Source organism: Leptonychotes weddellii, chromosome 7 (genome assembly GCF_054177405.1).
Source record: "Leptonychotes weddellii isolate Sample4059 chromosome 7, ASM5417740v2, whole genome shotgun sequence".
NCBI lineage: Eukaryota > Metazoa > Chordata > Mammalia > Carnivora > Phocidae > Leptonychotes > Leptonychotes weddellii.
In genome coordinates, this window is record NC_138375.1 from 114,284,458 (window position 1) to 114,305,321 (window position 20,864).

Here is a 20,864-nt window from a genome sequence, read left to right on the forward strand (position 1 = left end):
CCAGTTGTGTTGTGGAATGTCCTGAAGTCTGGGTTGGTCCTATGCTTGGATTTGGGTTAAACGTTTTGGCAGGGGGATTACCTAAGCGCCGTTGCGTCCTTGTCTAGTATCATGCCAGGAGGCACGTGATGTGGGTTTGTCCTGCCACTGGTGATTCACTCGGGTCATATGGTTGAGGTGGTTGGTGTCTGCTGGATTTCTGCACAGCCTTCACCCAGTGGCTTTGGCATTCCTGGGTGATCCTACCCAAATCTGTTACTACTATACTGGTTACAAAAGAGTGATTTTTCTACTTCTGTCATCTCTTCTGCCCGTATTAGTTGGCACTTTTCTGTAAAGAACTTACTTTCCGTCTGCCCTTTCCCTCTTTCTGTTTTTTGTACTCGAAATGTTACTTCATGGACTTCTTTAATTTTATGGGTTATACACTATGACATCATTATTCAGTACTCTGCTCACATTGTCTCATGTTTGACATTCAAGCCGGTTCTGCTGTCCTTTGCGATGGCCTCTTCCATTCTTACACATTTTCTTGCTTTCCCCCACAACGAGGTGTTCTAGTCTCACCCTGAATTTCCCTAGCCCCAATCTCGAAATCAGCTCGCTCTCTCGGGGTGGGGGGGTGGTCCTTTTCCCGAAAATAACCTTACTGGTCTCACTGGTGGCTCCATGGCCATGTGGGAACCCCCCTGGGCAGGGATGTCACCCCCATTTGTAGTGACGAGAAAACCAGCCTAAAAGCGTAGGAGAACTTTCCTGGGGTGGCATATGGCTGGTAGGGAGTAGAGAAGGGACCCAGATCCTTCTGGGCCGTTGTAACGCTTTTACTTCTTAGTGCTCCGTGCACCTCAGGGTATGTAGCAGGAAGGGCCCCCTCCATTCTTGCATCCAGACAGGGAGACTCACCAAGACAAGGTGCCTCTTCTGAAGTGGTAATAGGCAGCAGGAGAGCTGGATCACTTCTTGCTCTCCTGTCTCTCAGTGTGGCAAGACCAAGGGTTCCTCCATAAAGAACACTGTCATGAGGGACATGAAGTTGTTGTATTCTTTTGAAAGCACCTAGGCACGAGAAGTCATCAGTGGGTTATAGTTGGGAGGCATTTACACTTCTGGGACATTTAACCCCCTGCTTGTCAGAGACTCTTAGAGGTGTAGCATGAGCTAGGCATGATTCTTCTCCTTCTACAGATGAGGAACCAGAGGCCCAGAGCTTATGACACACCCAGGAAAGCCATGTAGAACATTGGCAGTCAGGGGAGAAGTTACTAGATAGGAAGCGGAGGACATTGCTTCATTCTGGCTTGCCAGTTTACGTGCTGTGTGACCTAGAGTGATTCGCTTAACCTCTCTGGGCCCCAATTTCCTTACAACTCAAATGTTGACAACGCCCATGCTCCACCAACTCCAGGCTGCTGTGACACCCAAAGGGCTTTCTTTGAGCATGATAAGTGGATGTGCTGGGCATACCCAGTCAGGCCGTGATTCCTGGTTCCCGAATGCCCTGATGTCCTTGTCACTGGGATGTCCACTACCATTAGATCAAGTACCACATCAGTTTCGTTTCTCCCATCAAGTTTCTGTTTTTTAGTTTGCAGGGTGTGGGGTGGGGGTGAGGGGATACCATCGCTCCAACATATCTGAGGCAGTTACTGTGTGTGGCACACAGAAAAGCTGGACGTTTTCCTCGTCTGTGCCTGGCTGGCTCTGGAGCTGAGCACAGTGCTCATGAGTTTGTCAGCGGGCCCGTGCTCATGGACTTGGACTCTGTTTGCACCCACGCCCATTGTGCCTCTCCCCAGCTCTCCTGGGTGTATGGGAGTGGTCACGGAGGGGCGTGGGGATGGTCGGGGCACTCGTCACCAGTGCCGGCCGGTGGCTCAAGGCAAATTTTTGCTCAGCTGTCAGCCGTGTTAACCCCTGTATATTAAGAATAATATGTATTTTCACGTTTTACCAAGTTCGTCCAGCAGAGCTGTAGTTCGCCGAATCCAAGCCGTTTTGTCTGCGGGCATGCAATGCTGTCATTGGCTTGACCACTGCCCTGTGCCTGCCCCCGCCGTGGTGCCCGGCCCACCTGACGGACACTTCGGGAGACATCCTGAGACATGAGTGCTGTGCTCAGTCACTGTTGTGGTCACCTGTGCCCTGTCGGCAGATGGGGTGGTAGCTGGGCTCGGGGGCCATATCCGGTGAAAACACTGCTCCGTCCCTCCCCTCAGAACAGCGCTGTGAGCCATACCGACCGACCAGCCCTAAGCGCCTTGGGCTGGGATGTGACAGCATGTGACTCTTTGGAAGTTCTGAGTGTTTGCCCACTCAGAACTTTGTGAGAAGGAAAGGCGGACAGCCCCTCTTTCTGCTCTGCTCTTTGATTTTGCTTCCCTGAAGACACTTTCTCATTCGTTCCACAAACTGTTGAGCACCTGCTCTGTACGAGAACACGGGCGAGATTGCAGCAGAAATGGCCTCTGTTCTGTGCCGCTCGTGGGCTAGGCTGGGAGAAAGAGCCAACCAACCCAGATGGCTACTGCCCGTGACGGACGCCATGGAGAGCATGAGCCGGCCAAAGCAGCGGCCCTGACGCCGGGGCTCCTGGGAAGGACCTGGCCCAGGAAGGCTTCTGTGAGGAGGAGCTCTCGGCCGTGGCCTGGCGAAGGAGGTGCGGCCCGTCAGCCCCATGAGAGCTGTCAGTGGGGCTGTGCCAGCCACGCACCTGCGCTCCAGGAGCCGGCTGGGTGCCAGCCTTACCCCAGAGCTCGGGGAAGATGGGCAACAAGAGAGAAGCCCAGGCGCCAGCCCTCGAGCAGCTCAGGACCTCGACAAGGATGTGGCGCAGACATGGTGGTGAAGCGTGAGGCGTGTGAGCCAAGTCCCAGCCATTCAGCAGGTCCTCACTGAACATGTATCTGGTCCTGGGCTAGAAGCCCGAGCAAGACCTTTCCTCCCCCCAGGGAGCTTTCTGTCCAGGGACAGGTACAGGCAAGAAGCAGGCGGTGCTGTAGGTGTGTGTTAGGCGGAGGAGGCTTGTTAACCAAAGGCCCCCGCTTGTCTTGCTGTCATCCGAACGGCCCAGTAGAGGGACTGTGTTCAGACTCTTACAGGTGGTGCACAGAGCTGCAGGCCCGGTGATGGAGGTGTGCCGCCTGATGCCCTTCGACGTGGCTGGGCCAGGCCTCCGCTTTCAGCAGGCCCCAGCGGAGAGATGAGGGGCCTGGAGGAGGTTGCTAATGGGACAGCTGAGCTACCAGGGTCCTGCTGGGGCTAGGTGGCTGCAGAGCAGGGAGCTGACATTTCCTCGGTGGCCAGCCCTAGGGACCAGATAGGATGCCGTGATATTCAGGGGCTGTCACGGAGACGCAGTAGAGCTGGGCGGTGAAGATGTGGACCTAGGTGTCCACAGTTTCATAATTGTGGCCTTGGGCCAGTCACTCACATTTCTGGGCTGTGGTTTGATTACCTGTACAATGGGGCTAGTAGTGACTGTCCCGCAGGGTTATAGACGCTGCAGTGAGGGGACGCAGGGCAAGGGCTCATCCCACACACACACAGTGTAAGTGCCTCAATCTAACTCTTAGCAGTGGGGTTAAGGCAGAGAGAGGAGGAAGTCCCTAGTACCCCTCTTCTGGCGGCTGAGGTTACTTTCCTTGGGAGTGGTGACGGGGGCGGTCACTGCCCACTCATGCGTGTCGTCCTTCAGCGGCCCAGAGCCCACCGAGCCTCACCGGCACCTGGAGAATGCCTCGGCGGCTTCAGCTCCTCCTCTCCCTCGTTTGTTTCAAGTGGCACCTTAATTCCTCCTCCTAAAGCCTGTACCAGCCTCAGCACCAAGATGTCCTGTTACCAAACTCTTCTGTCTGTTGTTGGCGGCCCCTTCTATCCCGAGCACCTGGCACATGCAAGGACAGCTTCTTGAAGGATGTTTCAGTTAGCCAGGAGCTGAGCATGCCAGAGCTGAGGCTGCAGCAGCATTAAGAGTGTCTGAGTCAACAGGGGCCCTTCAGGCCAGAGGCCATCAGAGCCCAGTGACACCCCTCCTCCCCACCCCCACCATGCAGAGCATGTTTTCAGGGGTGAGGGACCACAGGGTTCTCCTCCTTACAGCCTGCTCCAGGCTAGAGTAGATGTGGGGAGGAGGTTGTAGCCTTGCATCTTGCTCTGAAATGTGAATTTGGCCTCTGTTTCTCCTCTTGGGTCCAGAGCCCAATCACCTGCCATACTTAAGGGAAAAGACAACATCTGGAACAAGCTTGGGCCTGGCCACCAGACAGCTCCTTCCCCGAATCTGCCTGCACCTGGCTCTGCCTCCCACCTGGCCTCTCTCTGGAGCTCTTCCCAGGGAATGTGACGCTGTCCACGCGTCCTCTCAGTGGCCAGGACCAGCTGGGCCTTGCTCCATTCTGCACCAGGAGGATTGACTGCACCTAAAGCATTTAGCCAGCATTCATACCAACCCCGCAACACATGGTAGGTGGAAGTGGTACTGCATGGAAACTGAGGCAGTCAGGGCAGCCCCTGCCCAGCCATCATCTTCGCCCCCATGGTACTGTGGTACTTGTCCCTTCCATGACATCTAAATGATAACATTTAAGGGAAAAGGGAACTTGGCTTGAGTCAGGTTGGAATCTCTCCCCTGCGCCCAGCATAGCATTGCTGGAAGGCAGTAGATGTGAGACATGAGATGAGCAACATGTGGTATGGCTTTTGCCCCAGTGAAATGTCCATTCATGTTGGGGACACACCAGTCCAGAGACCAATAAAGGAATAGGGCAGACGAAGGGGGAAGTTAAAGGTGCTTGAGTCCTACAGTTGGGAGGAGGGGTGGTAACTGAAAAGTGTGCAGAAGAGCAGAGAGCAAGCACCCTTGTGATTTGTTGGTCTCTTTTTTTTTTTTAGATTTCATTTATTTAGAGAGAGCACAAGGTGGGGGTGAGGAGCAGAAGGGAGGGAGAGGGTGGAAGAAAGAATCGCAAGTGGACTCCATATTGAGCACGGAGCCTCACATGGGGCTGAGATCATGACCTGAGCCAAGATCGTGACCTGAGCCGAAATCAAGAGTCGGATGTTTAAGCAGCCGAGCCACCCAGGCATCCCTGATTTGTTGGTCTTAAGTCATGGGTCAAGGCACTGTGGGTCAGCATTGTTCTGTGTTTAGCAGAACCTAAGTGTGTCATGAAATTTAAGAGGTATTCCACCAAAAAACACGGCTCGGTGGCTGAGATAGGGAGACGGCTAGATTCATAGCCTCTCTTTTGAGATGGATACGTAAATAACCTCAGATGAGTTTCTCAGGGAAGGAATTTGTTTTAGTTTGGGAACCACCAAGAAGTAGCTGTGTTTACTGTAGGACTCTTGATCATGTTGGTGTCACTGTGAATCCCCACGGGAAGGAACTGTGATCAATAGTGGTTCCCAAACTTTTATCACAAAAGTCCTTTAAGGAACACCTTAAAACACCTTGCACAGTGCAGTGTAGGGGACCCTGGTACGGCTTACACCCATGACAAACAGCACTGTGAGGCAGGCTACGTGAAGAAGCAAAACCAGAAGCTCCCGCCAAGAGCAGGCTTTGGTTTTTGTGCCATTGAGATGCAAAGCTTGGCTCTGAGGGGCCGTCGCACAGAAGGTGCCTCAACATGCGTTAGGTGCTGTGATGTCTCGGGAAGCCCCTAGCACGTATTTTACTAAGCTGAGTTGCTCAGGTATTAACTCGGGGACGGCCTACCAGACCCCAGGCCCTGTGCCAGACACTCAGGTGCCAGACAAAAATCCCTGCCCAGAGAACTTACTTCCTGGAAAAGAAGCACCTTTGAGCCATTTTACCCAACTCTGGAGAGAGCAGGCCTGGCCCCTGTTCATCAAATCCAAAAAGATGTGCAGTGACATCTTTTTTTTGGTGCAGAAACCCTATCCCATAGCCTGATCACAAACCTTATTCTACCAACTTAACCTCCTAGTACTTACGCTTGTTTGCAAAAATCCAATCCACTCTCAGAGGGTTTCTGAACATTAGGGAGGATGGAAAGCTCTCAAGACTGAATGTTGATACCTTGTGATAAGTTATAGACCCTCCCAAGATAGCCACTGATTTGGGTACCTAAATTGTGATCCATTTTAAAACCCAGTGTTGTAGGATTGCATTTCCACCTCTCACAAGATAAGGCTGTGGCTAGAATTTTTTTTTCCTGTCTTCTTTGGATCTAATCTACAAAATGATGAAGACCTCTGGATTTTTGTATTCTTTTCTTTTCAGAGAGCGGGGGAGGGAGAGAAAGGGAGAGAGAACAGGAGGGTGGAGGAGGGCCAGAGGGAGAGGGAGAGAGAGTCCCAAGTGGACTCTGCGATAAGCACAGAGCCTGACTCAGTGCTCCATCTCATGACCCTGAGATCATGACCTGAGCTGAAACCAAGAGTCAGTCTCCTAACTGAGTGAGCCACCCAGGCACCCCGGATTTTTGTATTCTTAATCCCCGACTCCTTCCATTTTCCCAAGCCCTGCCCCTCCCAGTGCCCATGTTTCACACCTGGTCATCCCTCTCCTGGTCTTGTCAGGGACCAGAGCCTCCCCCTCTTCAAATCAGCACCTGGCACCTTCTCCCGCCAGATGCTCTAATGGGAAGCTGCTGTGGTAAAGTTCACAGGGCCAGCTCCTGACCTGGGGAAAAAACAGGGTCCCCTGGGTGACCTTATGGCCACTTTGCAGACTAAATGGGGCCCGGCCCTTGTGCCTGACTGTGTCCTACAATAAAAGCTCAAGGAAAAGGGATGACTCTTAAGAATATACCTTGCTGTCTGGTTTGGCTGACGAAATGATCATCCTCTCCCCAAGTTTCAGCTTGCTTGATTTCTGATCCATAACTGGGTCAGATGTTGCATATCCCTTTGGTGTTAGGGGTTGGGCTGCACTCTGGCTCCTCCCCGTCTCCTCTAAGTGTGGGAAGGGGAGCCCTCCCCGTCAGCAGCACACCCTGTTACATTCTCATTTCAGCAAACACCCATCGCATTCGGTGTTTCTGGCCTGGGAAAGGACCCAACAAGCTTGGCAGATTGGGGTAGGCAGAACCTGCACCTGGCTCTGTCACTTCCCTGGCCTCTTTACCATTTTCCTATCCAGGACACCTGAATGTGTCCTGTGCTCATACAGCTAAAAATAGGGCAGGAAGAGGAGGACAGTCAGATTGGCTCCGAGGCCCCCTGAGTTCCTCCTGAGTCTCTGGCTTATTTGCCTCACCACCCCTACCTTAGGCTAACACTTCAGGCCAGGACCCAGCTAGCTCTTGCAAGCACCTTCTTGGGCATTCATGCTGCCCTGGAGCTCTCAGCACCCCACAGTGCTCACTGGTCTGCAGAGCCCTTTACCAGCTTCATATTTCTAAACAAACCATACACACATTCTGACGCATGCACACACACACACACACACACACACACACACACACAAAAGGGAGGACTAGGGATTTTAATGAGCCAGAGGGCTGCAACTAGAAAAAAGTTGGAAACACTGAAGTTGAAACTAATGTGCTAGATACCCAGTGCATGCAGACAGTATTTAAATGGGTATTCCTGTTTCAGGTTATATGAGCAATTTGTGTTTAAAAATGTAAGAAACTGGGGCGCCTGGGTGGCTCAGTTGGTTAAGCGACTGCCTTCAGCTCAGGTCATGATCCTGGAGTCCCGGGATCGAGTCCCGCATCGGGCTCCCTGCTCTGCAGGGAGCCTGCTTCTCCCTCTGACCCTCCCCCCTCTCATGTGCTCTCTGTCTCTCTCATTCTCTCTGTCTCAAATAAATAAATAAAATCTTTAAACAACAAAAAAAAAAATGTAAGAAACTAATAATCCCACCGCCCAGAAGTAGCTGCTGGCACTGGGTGCCTTTTGTGTGTACGTGCATGAAAGGGAGTTAGAGTTTAGCCCAATTGTTTGTTTTTATTAAATGGGCTATTGATGGTCTTCACTGATAGCCAGCCACAGAAAATCATCACCGCACATCATCTTGCAAAGCAAATTGCGGGGTAATTGGGGAGGGGCTCCCCCCCATGCTTCACGGGCAGTCCTCCCTTTGCCTCCCAGGGGAATAGATGATTCTGGGGCGGGGAGACGTCTGAGGAGTGCTTGAAGCTGCAGTTTATCACAACACTGCTTTGACCTTTCCCTCATCACATGGTGTTGGATGGCCAGCCAGTGAGCAGTCCCAGGTGGCGCAGGCCTCAGGGCTGGAGGAGAGAGCCCGGAAACCGCTAAGGGGACGGGTGGCATTCCCAGAGCTTCGCTGACCCCACCCCAGATGTGGAGGTGGCTGCAGAGCGGGGGCGCGCGCAACTGCCGTGGGGCGCAAACACTGAGTTCTTATCTGTCCACCACCCAGTCCTTCCGAAGAGCCCATAAGGGGGTCCACGAGAGTGTCGGCGTAACCTGGGCCCACTTTGTGGGACGGTGGCCCCGCTTGCCCTGCTTTCTTGGGGCTGGGGTGTGGACTATGTCACTGGGCTCAGAGAAGGGAAAGGCCTCATTGCTTTCTTTTGCAGTCATTTTCTCCCAGTCTGTGACTGGTCTTCTTATTCTCTTAACAGTGTCTTTCACAGAGCTGAGGTTTGCGATTGTAATGAAGTCTAGCGTATCATGTTTTGCTCCTTTGGTATTGTATCTAAAGCCTCGTCACCAAACCCGAGGTCATGCAGATTTTCTCCTGTGTTATCTTCTAGGAGTTTTATAGTTTAGTGTTTTACATTTAGGTCTGTGATCCATTTTGAGTTAATTTTTGCAAAGGATGTGAGGTCTGTGTCTAGATTCACTTCTTTGCATGTGGATGTCCAGTTTTCCGTCCTCTCTGTTTCCTTGAAGATGTGCTGCATTGCCTGGGAACGCCCAGTGGTCAGGGAGGCTCACTGTTGCTTCATGATTTCCCCGTGAAGGGTCACATGCCACTTTCATTTCTGCCACTGGGGTCTGCAGATGCAGAGGCAAATTCCCTAGCAAGGGTTCTGTTTTCGCTGGGGCCAGTGGAAAAGCCCACAGCAAGACCAAACTTGTTTCTGGATTCAGGGAAGGAAAAAGGTATGCCCCAAACTAAGTGTGCCTCTTTCATCTCAGGCCTTCCATGTGGGATTATTTTACTTGTGACTGAAGTACATCGTTTAGAATTTCATGTCGTGAGGTCTTTTGGTGATAAATTTTCTCAGGCTGTGGTTTTGAACATGCTTCTTTTATTTTTATTTTTTTAAGATTTTATTTATTTATTTGAGAGAGAGAGCAGAGCAGGGGAGAGGCAAAAGGAGAGGGAGAAGCAGGCTCCCCGCTGAGCAGGGAGCCCAACGCAGGGCTTGATCCCAGGACCCTGAAGTCATGACCTGAGCCAAAGGCAGACGCTCAACTGACTGAGCCACCCAGGCGCCCCTGAACATGCTTCTATCACATCTATAAAGTTTTTAGCTGTTAATTCTTCAGTGTCTCTATTCTAGGCTCTTTCTCCTTATAAAACACAAGTTAAACATGTGTTAGTGTCTCGTTCTTTTTTCCATATCTGTTCATCTCATTTATAGTTTTCATTTCTGTCTTGCAGAACTTATTTGTGGATAATAATTTCTGCTCTGTCTTCTAGAACTATCTCCCCATTTACTAATTCTCTCTTCAGCTATACCTTATATGCTATTTAATTCAGTCACTGATTTTTTTTTTTTTTTTGAGAGAGAATGCTGTACATGCACCTGAGTTGCAGCAGGGAGGGGCAGAGGGAGAGAGAGAGAGAGAATCTTAAGCAGGCTCCACACCCAGCATGGAGCCCAACTCGGTGCTCAATCTCCCGACCTTGAGATCATGACCTGAGCCAAAATCAAGAGTTGGACACTCAACTGACTGAGCCACTCAGGTGCCCCCAGTCAATGAGTTTTTTATTTCAGCTTTGAAACTTTTATTTCCCTGGAAGTCCTGTTGGGTTTTTTAAAAATCTGCTTGGTTGTTCTTTATAACTTCTTGTTTTCTCTTCATTTTCAAAATTTTCTTTAACTATATTATACATAATAACATTTATTTGAATAATTTTTTTTCAGTTTTATTAAGGAATAAATGACATATAATTGTATATATTAAAAATGTACAACCTGATGATTTGATATCCATATACATTATGGAATAATTAGCAAGTTTATCTGAATAATCCTAATAATGGCAGTCTTTTATCATCTATTTCTGCCAGATTTTGAATCATCGTTCAGAAAGTCTACTTCTCTCGGAGATTACAAAGGAATTCCCTCATGCTTTTGCTTAGTATTTTTATGGTTTAAATTTTTTACATTTTTAGTTTGATCCATTTGACATTAATCCTGATATATAGTGTGAGATAGGGATTCACTTACTTTTGTTCCAGATGGTTACCCAGTTAACACAATCAGTTGAATATCCCATCTTTTTCCTGGTGATCTGAGATGCTACCTTTACCATACATGAAATTTCTAGATATACTTAGGATTTTTGGACTTTCTGTTTCATTGGTCTGCCTAGTTACATACTTTATATTTCTCATATCTTGTGGGTCTTTCATTGTCTTTATTTTCTTTAATAAGTGATATATACCACTGGCAAAACCCACATCTCCCCACAGGACATACAGTAAGACCTGCATTTCCCTTCCTGCTCCTTTTCCTACCCAGTTCTCCTCCCAGGAGACAGTGTTATTAGTTTCTTATGTATGTTCTATATCTTTCTAAAGATATTTTTGTTCTCCCTTTTCATTTCAAAATAAATCTTAAAAATGAAATGCCAAGAAATAATGAATCAGGATAATGGGTACATGTGATATGCAGAGACTGACATTTATATTTGAGCCCGAATCTTAGTTGAGAGAATCTGAGGGTTGTTGATCTGGCCCGAACATCTCCCCAGAACCCCCAGCCCTCTCTGCCAACCCTAAGACCTGACTTGAGACTGTGAGGGGAGGCTTGCCTGGACTCTGGGCCCTCAGGGGGCTGCCTTCCCCTGGGATGACTGCTTTATAGTTCACATTGCCTGCCATGGGGCCTGAGCGTTGGCTAATACGTGAAACCAGGCCAGTACCTTGGAGAATGTGCCTGCACTTCCATCCTCAATCACAGTCTGAATGCTTCAGGGCTTGGTTTACTCGTTTAGTGATCCATCTGTAATGACCTATTTGTGAAAGAGTTACCAGGCTCTGGCCAGGTGCAAGGTGCCACGCTGAGGGTCGAAAGAATCAGTGTTCATTTCAACAGATTTGTAGTGAGTGCCTGTGATGGGTCAGACCTATCGGAGGCCATATTCACGACCCCAGGGCTGGGAACGTGCCTTCCCCACTTCTCCCTCATCACCGTGAACTCAGCTACCAGCACTAGGGCTAACACTGTGCAGCTGCTTCGTAAATGGTTTTTCACTGAAGGATCAGAAGACTAGTTAGAGGGTGATGAATTTCAGGAGGACGGAATGTTGGTAATGTCAGATGCGGCCAGGACATTGATGAGATGGGAGCTGACCTAGACCCCTGGATTTTTCAATGAAGCAGAATTAGGCTTATGTTAATGACACCGGGCATGGCCAGACCCGTCCGAGGAAAGGAAAGCAGCAGGGCGCGTGTGGGCGGCAAACAGGAAGGCGTGGGAACTCTACCAAGGACTGCTCTCTCACCTCTGTCACCAAGGCCACTGAGGATGTGTCAGCTATACCTTGAAAAGCAGAGGAAGCCAGGAGCTGCCCACCTGGTTTAAATCGCAGGATCCCAGGAGGGGTGTGAGCTGTGCCCCAGGGTCTGTCTGTGGATGACCAGCAAGAATGGTTTTAAAGAACTACTTACCTACTGAGAGGAGAAGGAACAGATGAGAATTCTACAAATATCTTCTCTTGCTGATATTTTAACAGAAAGATATCAACTAATAAAACATATTTCTAGTCCTGTTGCTTTCTTTGCCTGCCTGAAGGCATCTATGTCTAGTCAACCCAGAATAAAACATGGTGAAAGCAAAAAGCCACACCTCAGAGCTATAAATATGTCGTAGCAAGAAGTCAGACGCAAAGGGTATTAGCCACAGTCAGCCTCCCCCTATCTCCCCGTCTCTCCCCACCGCCCCCTCCCGTGCTGGTTGCTGAGAAGATAACACGGCCTCGCCTTGGACTTGCCAGGCTGCTCAGCCCGCCTGCAGCTCTGACCCTGGCTCCCACCTCCCCTTCCTTGATGTCTTTCCTCCTTCACTTCACATCCCACCTTCCTTTTTAGGCAAGTGCCTTTCGTCTGGTGGCCAAGAGGCATGTGCTACCTGGTACTTCAGAGGCCTGTGGTGGTGCCCGATGCTGACGGGTCCTCCGGCGGGATGGCTGTCATTCCCGTGTACACAGGGAAACATGTGTAGAGTGGCCTTTACAGAAGACATTTAGAAATGTCGTCCGCATTATAAGGAGGCTCTTGTTCTGCCAGAGCTTACATGCCTTGTCTGCAGGATGGTGGGAACTGTGTGGGAATCCAGGGCCTCTGGAAAAGGCTAATCGCAGGCTTCCCTTGCCATGGCTATCCTGATGGATGCTCCTTGTGGTAATTGGTAACTGAGGTAGTCTTTGGTAAACATTTATGTGCTGCTTCTGTAAATCCTGGGGATTGACTGCTGAAAGTCAGCATCAGAAAATGAGGACATTTACCTTGAGCAGCATCGGTTTCCCTGCCCTTCCACCTCCACCCCAGGCCCTGGCGGTCCCTATTCCAGGTGGAGATTGTGGCCTCTGGTTATGTAAGTTTTGGGGGCATGGGGGCCAGTCCTTTGAGTACTAGGCAGAGGCAGACCGGTAATAAGTAATGGAACATCTGCCTTATTAGTGAGCACTTACTATGTGCTTTACATTTGGTAACTCATGGAATCCTCAAACTGCCTATTTTAAGCCCCAGAAGGAAACTGGGGCTTAGAGTCAAAGTAACCTCTGCAAGGCCACTCGCATAGTAAACCATCTTGAGAAGAGCGCCCCCTGCAGGCTCTCCTCAGGAGCGCAGACCTTAGCAGTTACCAGGAGAGCTGGAGGGTGGGGGCGGTGCTCAGGGATCCTAGGTCCACTTTGCATCTCCTGTGTCTCCAGTGGACACTGCAGGAGGATGGTATGTGCCCAGTCCTAGAAGGCTGGCTCGGGTCCTCAGTGGAGCCCAGCTTGGCTGAGGAGGCAAAGCCTCCTGAGAGGGGCAGGCCCTGAGCAGTTGCAGGTGATGTGCAAGGGCTGGAGACGGTCTTGGGGTCTGGCCTGGGCAGAGGGGACAGGGGTCCTGCAGGGATGGGCCTGGAGGGACAAGGAGTCACTGACAGGAAGGAGATGGGTTTGAGTACAAGAGGGCTGGTGGCCGTTGGTGTGACATGTGCTGGGCTAGAGAGAAGGGCAGTCTGGTCAGTGTCGGGGGTGCTGGCTATCAGCAGCAGGACAAGGGAGGTTCTGGGGGAAAGAGGGGGTCCTTGGAGTCCTTGGAGGGGGGAGGGTAGTGCCCTGTCCGCCATGAGGAGATTTTATGGCTCAGTGGCACTGAGGGTGGACTGGAGGGTCAGGAGCTTTTGCCCGATGTCCCTTCATCTCCCCCCCCCCGCCCCCCCACCTAGGAAAGGGGCTAGAATCCTGGGTGACACAGCTTGCATCCGACTCGTGGCCCTCAGCCTCAGGAATCCATTTGAGCACACAGGGCCAGAGCCTCCTCTGCTATGGCACACTCATACTGCTCTAAAAACAGTCATGGAAAGAACCTAAAAAGTCCACATGCTCAGAACTCTTGTGAGAAGCAGGATTAGGCAGGTGGGGACAGATGTCAGGGCAGGAGGGTGATACGGGGTCTCGAAGATGAGGGCGTATACCCTAATTGCCTCTTCTCGTTTACACTGCGTTTTCATTTCTTACATTTTGAAAAGCTAAATTGTGCACAAGGTAAACAGCACCAAAGAGGGTAAAGTGTCCCCCTCCGATGGAGTCCCCGATTCCACTCAGAGGAGGCCCCAGGGCGCCCCATCTCACGTGAGTGTGGAGGACAGGCGTCGCCTCTGCCCCAGGACACAGGGCAGCCCGCCATATGCACCTTTCTCCTTGTTTTCCTCTTTAAAAGTCCATCTGGGAAATGGCATCGTGTCAGGGCTCTTTAAATGAGTTTCCTCTTTACATTACACTCTTCAAATCATTTCATTTCAGCAGACCTCTCTGAATGTTCATCCCTTCCCGCAATGAATTAAGAGCAAATGGCTGTGATTTTCCATATCCAAACAAACACACATATTATCCATTTCCTTGTGAATTAACTCAGTCCTCGAAAGGGAGTGCGTGGCAGGGCAGAGGGCCCTGCTCAGCTGTCAGCCAGGCCCTGGGTGAGAGCAGGTTTCTCTGGGCCTGCCCCAGGCACGGCGTCCTTCCCCCTTCCTTCCTGGGCCTTGGCTCGCGCTGGCTCAGCAGCTGGCTTCAGTTCTGCCCCTGCCCTGGCACACGCCCTGTGGGGGTCAGACAAAAGCCCCAGACCCCATCCCGAGGCAGAGACCGCCTGTGGGGCCGCCCCGGGTGCTGCATTCTATCAAGGTAAGTCTGGCAGCCCCAAGGTTAATCGGGTTCAAGTGCATTTTTCAAACATATGTAAACTGTTAAGTGTAACAGCAAAGAGTAAACTGTCGGGGAGGAAACACCAGGTTTTCTGTACTGCTTTTCTCCGCCCCCTGGCTCTCACACACGTGAGAGCGTCTATCCACTTAGCCAGCCCATTATTTTGATAGAGGAACCGGAGGAAAAGAAAGGATAGTTTTCTTCCCCTAGAAATCGAGCCTGCTGTACTTTGTAAGAGATGAAGTGTGTGGCTGTAGCCTCCGAAACAGTAGCAGACACCTACCAACCGTGGTAAGCATGTAACTTGCAAACTCATGATCCTCCTCCTTCCATAGAAAGGGAAAGCACACCTCAGGTGTGTATTGGCGCGTCTACAGCGAAGTGCAGGCTGGGATTCATGCCCGGGCTGTCTGACAGCAGACCCCGGGTCTGCCACGGCGCCCTTGGTGGCTGCCCCCCCACCCCCCAACCCCCCAACCCCCAACTGAAGACAGACCGAGGAGGTAAGCTGATGCAGAAGCGCTGGAGACTTAGGGGAAGACACGGGAAGGCTTTGCAGAAAGGGAAGGGACTCGCGCCCTGGGCTGGGTTGGTGGGTAAGAGGAACGTAGTGTTGGTCAAGAATCCTCTTTTTTGTTAATGTGTATAATGCAGAATTACTTTTTACTTTGAAATCAGATAAACAGCCTACTTTAGAAACCCCCAAATTAAGCCGCGTTTCTGTCTTACTGCGAGACGTGGGGAAGGTGGGAGACTGGACCAGATGCTCATGGGTTCTTAGGGATCTGTAACGTGGGCTTAACAGCAAGGGACAAGTGTGTGTCAGACTCGGAACATCTGCAGAAAAGCAACAGAATGGCTTATTGTTACAAAATACCTTGTATCCTGCACGCGCACACACACACACACAAATGCTACCTTCTGATTCTCTTTGGAATCCCTGGTTCCTCTGAGGCCCAGGACAGGCCGACTGGAGAGCTTTGCTGTGGCCCATGAGTGAGGCCCCGGAGCCTCGGGTTGACAGTTCGGCAGGTTTCAGACTCTGCTGCTCATCTCCTGAAAAGGTGAGATGTGGGCCAGTGGATTCTGGGCCCCCCGGGGGGAACTGGAGGAAAGTGCGGCACAGTTAGGATGCAGGAAACTCTGAGCAATCACTCTCCGATTAGGGTTGATTGGGTTAAGGCTTTCCAGAACCGTGTAAAACAGTTCTGAACTCCGTGAACTGCTGATGGAAGCCCGATGCATTGAAAGAAATACAATAAACAGTTTGCTCGTCACGTTGTTGGCTTTGTAGCAAGTATCTGTTTTCTCCTTGGGATTACGTGAACATTTGCTTTCCTTTGATTTCTGGTTGTTATTTTCAATCTTTCTTTTGTTAGCCGAGATGCTTCAAACAGATCCAGAGAAGCCCCCCGACTCTTGCCTTTGCAAGGTTTGTGTTTAGAGCCTGGCGCAGCCTCCGAACGTCACCTGTTAGCTGTTAGGCGTCTAATTCTGTAAGCCATGACTTCATCTCCCTCAAGGAAGATAGACGGAATGCTTCCATACAACAGATACGGTTCAGTTCAAGATGTTTGGGGTTGGGGGGAGGGAGACTCTAAGCCTCTGGTCTCTGGGTGAACTTGGAAAGGAGACCTGTCAAAGGTATTCACTTTCAGACAGCTGGTCTGTAGCTGAAAAGGCTTCCAAATAATGCCATTATTCACGGCTGTGGGAATTTTGTCAAGCGGCCTTCAAGCAATCCTGCTCCGTGGGGCTGGGGAATGGTGGGCCCAGGGGTGTCTCGGTAGTGCTTGCTGCTCAGAGAGAATAAGGTCGCCTCGCTGGCCCCGGTCACTACAGATAATGGATCCAGTGGCTCACTACTTGCCGGACCGGCCCTGGCCAGGAGTGGGAACCAGAGACATTTGGGTGTTTTGCAAGTTAGATCTTAAAAAAGATCTTAAAAGAAATAGCTCATAAGCTGGCCGGTGTTGCTCATCATTCAGTTTGTCCCTGTGCAACGTTTATCATTGGGAACCTTCCCACACTTACAGTCCCCTCCAGAGCTGACCCCAGGTGCTCTGGGCCCCAAACCTGTCCACTGCTGGTCATTGGTAACAAAACTATTCCTGTTGCTGGCCAGGAAGACTTGGCTTGGGCCGGTAGAGAACCTGGTGAGGGGTCTGTTTCTTCTCTTCCTAACCGCTCTTGCCCAGTTTCCTCCTGTGGTTTCTTGCAGATTCCATTTGTTTTGGTTGTAGCCCCTAGGGCTGTGGCTCCTGAAAGCTCCCTCCAAGGGAGGATCCAACCAAGCACTGAGCTCTAGAAACCGTGAAAAGGACTTGCGCCTGTAGATGTGGTGCTTTCCCGATTCTCTTTCCCAGAATCCTTTTCCCTTAATCCAGGCAGGTGTTAAGAGATGCATAAAACCTTCCAAAATTCAAGATGAATCAGGTGTGGGAAGGCATGGGTTCTATGCAAGTGGAGGCAGAGCTGAAGCCGGCTCTGGCGTCCCCAGGGAGCTGCCCCCTTGCTTGTGGCCCTGTGGGCCCTTCCCACCGGGTGTGTGGGGCAGGGCGGTGGCAGGAACCGTGTACAGCCCTGAGCCTGGGGCTTCCATGACCCTGCCGTCGTTCGCAGAGGTGAGGATCAGTTACTAGGAAGGGAAGTGAACGAGGAAATTCCTTGGGGGGGGGGGAGCTGTGCCCTGCCCCCGTTCCTCACAGCCAGCACCCTCTCCCCGTGCAGAGCCGAGGGGAACTGTTCTGTCCTGCCGAGCAGCTGATGTCGCCCACCTCCCCTCTCCCCCGGCAGCAGGCAGCCCTCTCCCGGCCAGGAAAGCCCCTTGTGATGGCTGATGCCGAAACGGGCCTGAGGACGAGAGGGTGGGCACTCATGAAGACTTGGCGAGGGCTGAGCTGGTGCTCTGGGTTCCTGCCTTTGTTCACTGTCAGATGCAGCCTCCATCTTTCTGGGCTGCTTCTAGCGCCCCAGCTCCCTGCCACCAGATGTGTCCTGGACGGCCGGGCGTGGAACGTGCTTCTCGTAAAAGGTGCGCCTCTGAGGTGCTCTGTCCCGCATGTGTCCCTGGACAAAGGAGTTGCTATGGTAACTACGCTCTGGAAAACACGCAGCAGTAAACAGAAGATCAGGCTCTTGCTCACCTCACTGCAGTGTGGGTGTGTGCCCCTCTTTGTTAGCCCCACTGACACCCCCTCCGCCCCCACAGGCGGAGCTGAGGGCCCACCCTTGGGCGGTAGAGGGCGGGAGGGCCGGTCCTCTGGGCATGTGCAGATGGAAGGCGAGCTGGGGTTTGCAGCAAGAGAGGAGTCGTGGATTTTCCTGCTCCTCGGTGAAGAAGGCAGAGGAATGAGACCCCCCCCGCCGCCCAGCTCTTTCCGAGGAGCTGCAACGCTCCTCATCCCACCTGACACACCGACCCCTCAGGGTCACTCCCAGGTGGATCCAGGCCCAGTTAGCAGTAGGTGAGCACACTCCTTGAGAGTTCCCAAGTGGAGACACTCTGGCCGTTGAGGTTTCAGCCACAGAGGAAGAGCCTGGGGGCTGGGCAGGTGGTCGGGGAAGTGAGGCGGATTGTTGGAGAATTGATCTCCAGATTTCTGAGCCATGTGTGCTACTCATAGGTCACTCCTGTGCTTTATATCCTTGTGTCACATGCCGTCTGTGTCCCACCCAAATGAGCGGCCCAAGGCCACTGAGTTGTGGCGAACCCTCCCCTCCCCCCGGGTCTTTGCGTCCATCACTATGCTCACCTGCGCACAGAACAAGTTAAAGGAGCAGTGCCTAAAATAAGACCACAGCCTCTCCCCACAGTGGCCATGTACCTTCTCTGGGAGAGAGCCTTTCACTACCACTCCGGGCAGGAAGAGGAAACAAGCCATGTCCACTTGCCTGAGAAGCCATAGTTTCACATGGGCGTGCCAGAGGGGTGGGCTTAGGGCACCCTTGTGGGTCTCCGTCTAATGAAGGCCAGGTAGAGCATTCTTAGCGCGTTACTGGGAAAAGGTGGTAATCCACCAGACTCCTTCTGTACATTCTGGCTCTGCAGATACTGTTTGGCCCATGTTTCCCTGTGGCCCCAGAAGGCAGGGGATGGTGAGGAGATGAGGGGATAGTGGAGGCCAGGAGGAATGGCAGATGGCTACAACTCTGTGGTACCAGCTGCTCCTCCCTGGCCACTTGGGCCCCCTGAGAACTGCTATGGCTAGCTCCCTTCTCTGCCTTTACCCCTCGAGGCTGTGCTCGCATCAGGTGAGGCTCCTACTGTGGCTCCCTCCCCAGCCATGGGCAGGACCACAGTGTTGCAGGTGTGGTGCATCCTCCGGGAGTGCAGGAGGAATAAGCCCAGGCTGGGCCCATTTCTGCATCATGGCACCTGGTGCTCCAGGTCACTTGGGCATATCCCAGGCACCCTTTCCTGCTTGGCCAAGACCGGTCCGTCTCCGCTGGACAGTGGAGCACACTGCCACCGTCACTTACAGGGAGGCTTCAGTGGAACTGGCAGGTGGGCCATCTCCCCCCTCCATCTGCACTCAGGCTGCAGGGGGAACAGTCCTGCTGAGATTACGGTTAAGGGTGGGAAATGTACTGGTTCTCATCCTGTCCTCACAGGGCCTCCCTCTAGTGATTCTCAAATGGGAAACAAGGTGAGGGACTCTGGCCTGGGAGCGCCACGTAGGCACGGGCCTCATGGTGCCTCCGGGGGCGGAGTATCATCAGTGATGTGATTGCTGAGTCACCGAATTCCTGCCTGGGGTTCCTAGTGGAAACCTGTGGCAGGTGTGGCTGGTTTCCCACCACTGCCACTGGGAGGGTTTGCGTGAGGAGCTAAGCAGTTTTATAGCGCTCTACGCCGTCGTTACTGCATCGGATCCAGCCGCTAGCGCTCCTTCATGTGTATCGTGCAATCCTGTCAGCTTTAAATACGGGATCTGTTCCCTACTTACTTTATAATGATTCTGAGTTCTAACTTTGCTGGAGATCTTTAGTACTGACAACATAACCCGGAATACAAGGAATTCTTCAGTACCAGGAGGAGGTCAGGCCTGAGCCCGGCCCCCAGGGGAGTGGTCCTAGGCAGGGCGGTGGTGCGGGCAGAATTGCAGACGTGGGGAGGGGAGTGTAAGATACGTTCTAGGACAATCTGGGTAAAGAAAAATGAGGAAAGGTTGATGTCGACATTTCCCAAGAGAACTATGCTGCGGAGGAGGAAAAACTCTCTTGCCAAAGGGCACTTGCTATTTCGGCCCATCTTTGGTGCTGTGGAAGAGCCGTTGTCCTGTCCCGTGAGGGCCTGCCCTGAAGGCCGGGCAAATGAACCCGAGCACCAACTAGGGCCTGGGCTCCTAGCTGTCTAGTTTTTTTTTTTTAATTTTATTATGTTATGTTATCATACAATACATCATTAGTTTTTGATGTAGTGTTCCACGATCCATTGTTTACGTATAACACCCAGTGCTCCATGCAGTATGTGCCCTCCTTAATACCCATCACCGGGCTAAACAGCCCCCCACCAAAACCCTCAGTTTGTTTCTCAGAGTCCATAGTCTCTCATGGTTCTAGTTTTTAAAATGTTTTACAGTGTTGGGGCACCTGGGTGGCTCTGTTGGTTAAGCGTCTGCCTTCGGCTCAGGTCATGATCCCAGGGTCCTGGGATCGAGTCCTGCATCAGGCTCCCTGCTCAGCGGGGAGTCTGCTTCTCCTTCTCCCTCTGCCCCTCCCCTGCTTGTGTGTGCTCTCTCTCTCACATAAAATCTTAGAAAGTTCTACAGTGTCAAGCATACAGAATGCTGAATGAGGGACACTCACATCGCACCCCTAGATTTAATAGCACTTAACATATCACCGCATTGGCATTACTCTGTGGAGTTTGTTGCAATTATTTGAGAGTAAATTGCAGATGTCAAGATCCTCCACCACCTAGTATTTAGGCATGTATCTCCTGTAAACAGGGTTCTCTACAGAGTAGTGACATTATGGTCACACCCAAGAAAATTAATAATCCTTTAGTATCTAATAGCCAGTCTATGTTCAGATCTCAGTTTTGTCCAGAATGACTTTTATAGCTCGCTTTGCTTTTCTTTTTTTTTTTTGTAATCAGTATCTCATCAAGCATTGATAGGTTTGATACGTTGTGTTTGGTTGTTAGGCCTCTTCAGCCTGTTCTACTGCATCCTACCTCTTTCTCTTTATGATTTAGGATGTTGACTTGGTGGAATCCCGTCATAGGCTTTTAGTTTTGAGTCTGAATGTCTAGGTGTTCGTTGTTGCTTTTGTCAACAGAGATTGGCCAAGCCCCTGCCGTCCCAGAAACGCAGGCA

General features: G+C 51.5%; 1 protein-coding gene across 7 annotated transcripts in view; it reads left to right on the forward strand.

Annotated features, from left to right (window-relative positions):
- Nucleotides 1–20,864, forward strand: part of MACROH2A1 (macroH2A.1 histone) — a 67,401-nt gene that overhangs the window by 11,134 nt on the left and 35,403 nt on the right. The gene's annotated exons all lie outside the window — the stretch shown is intronic.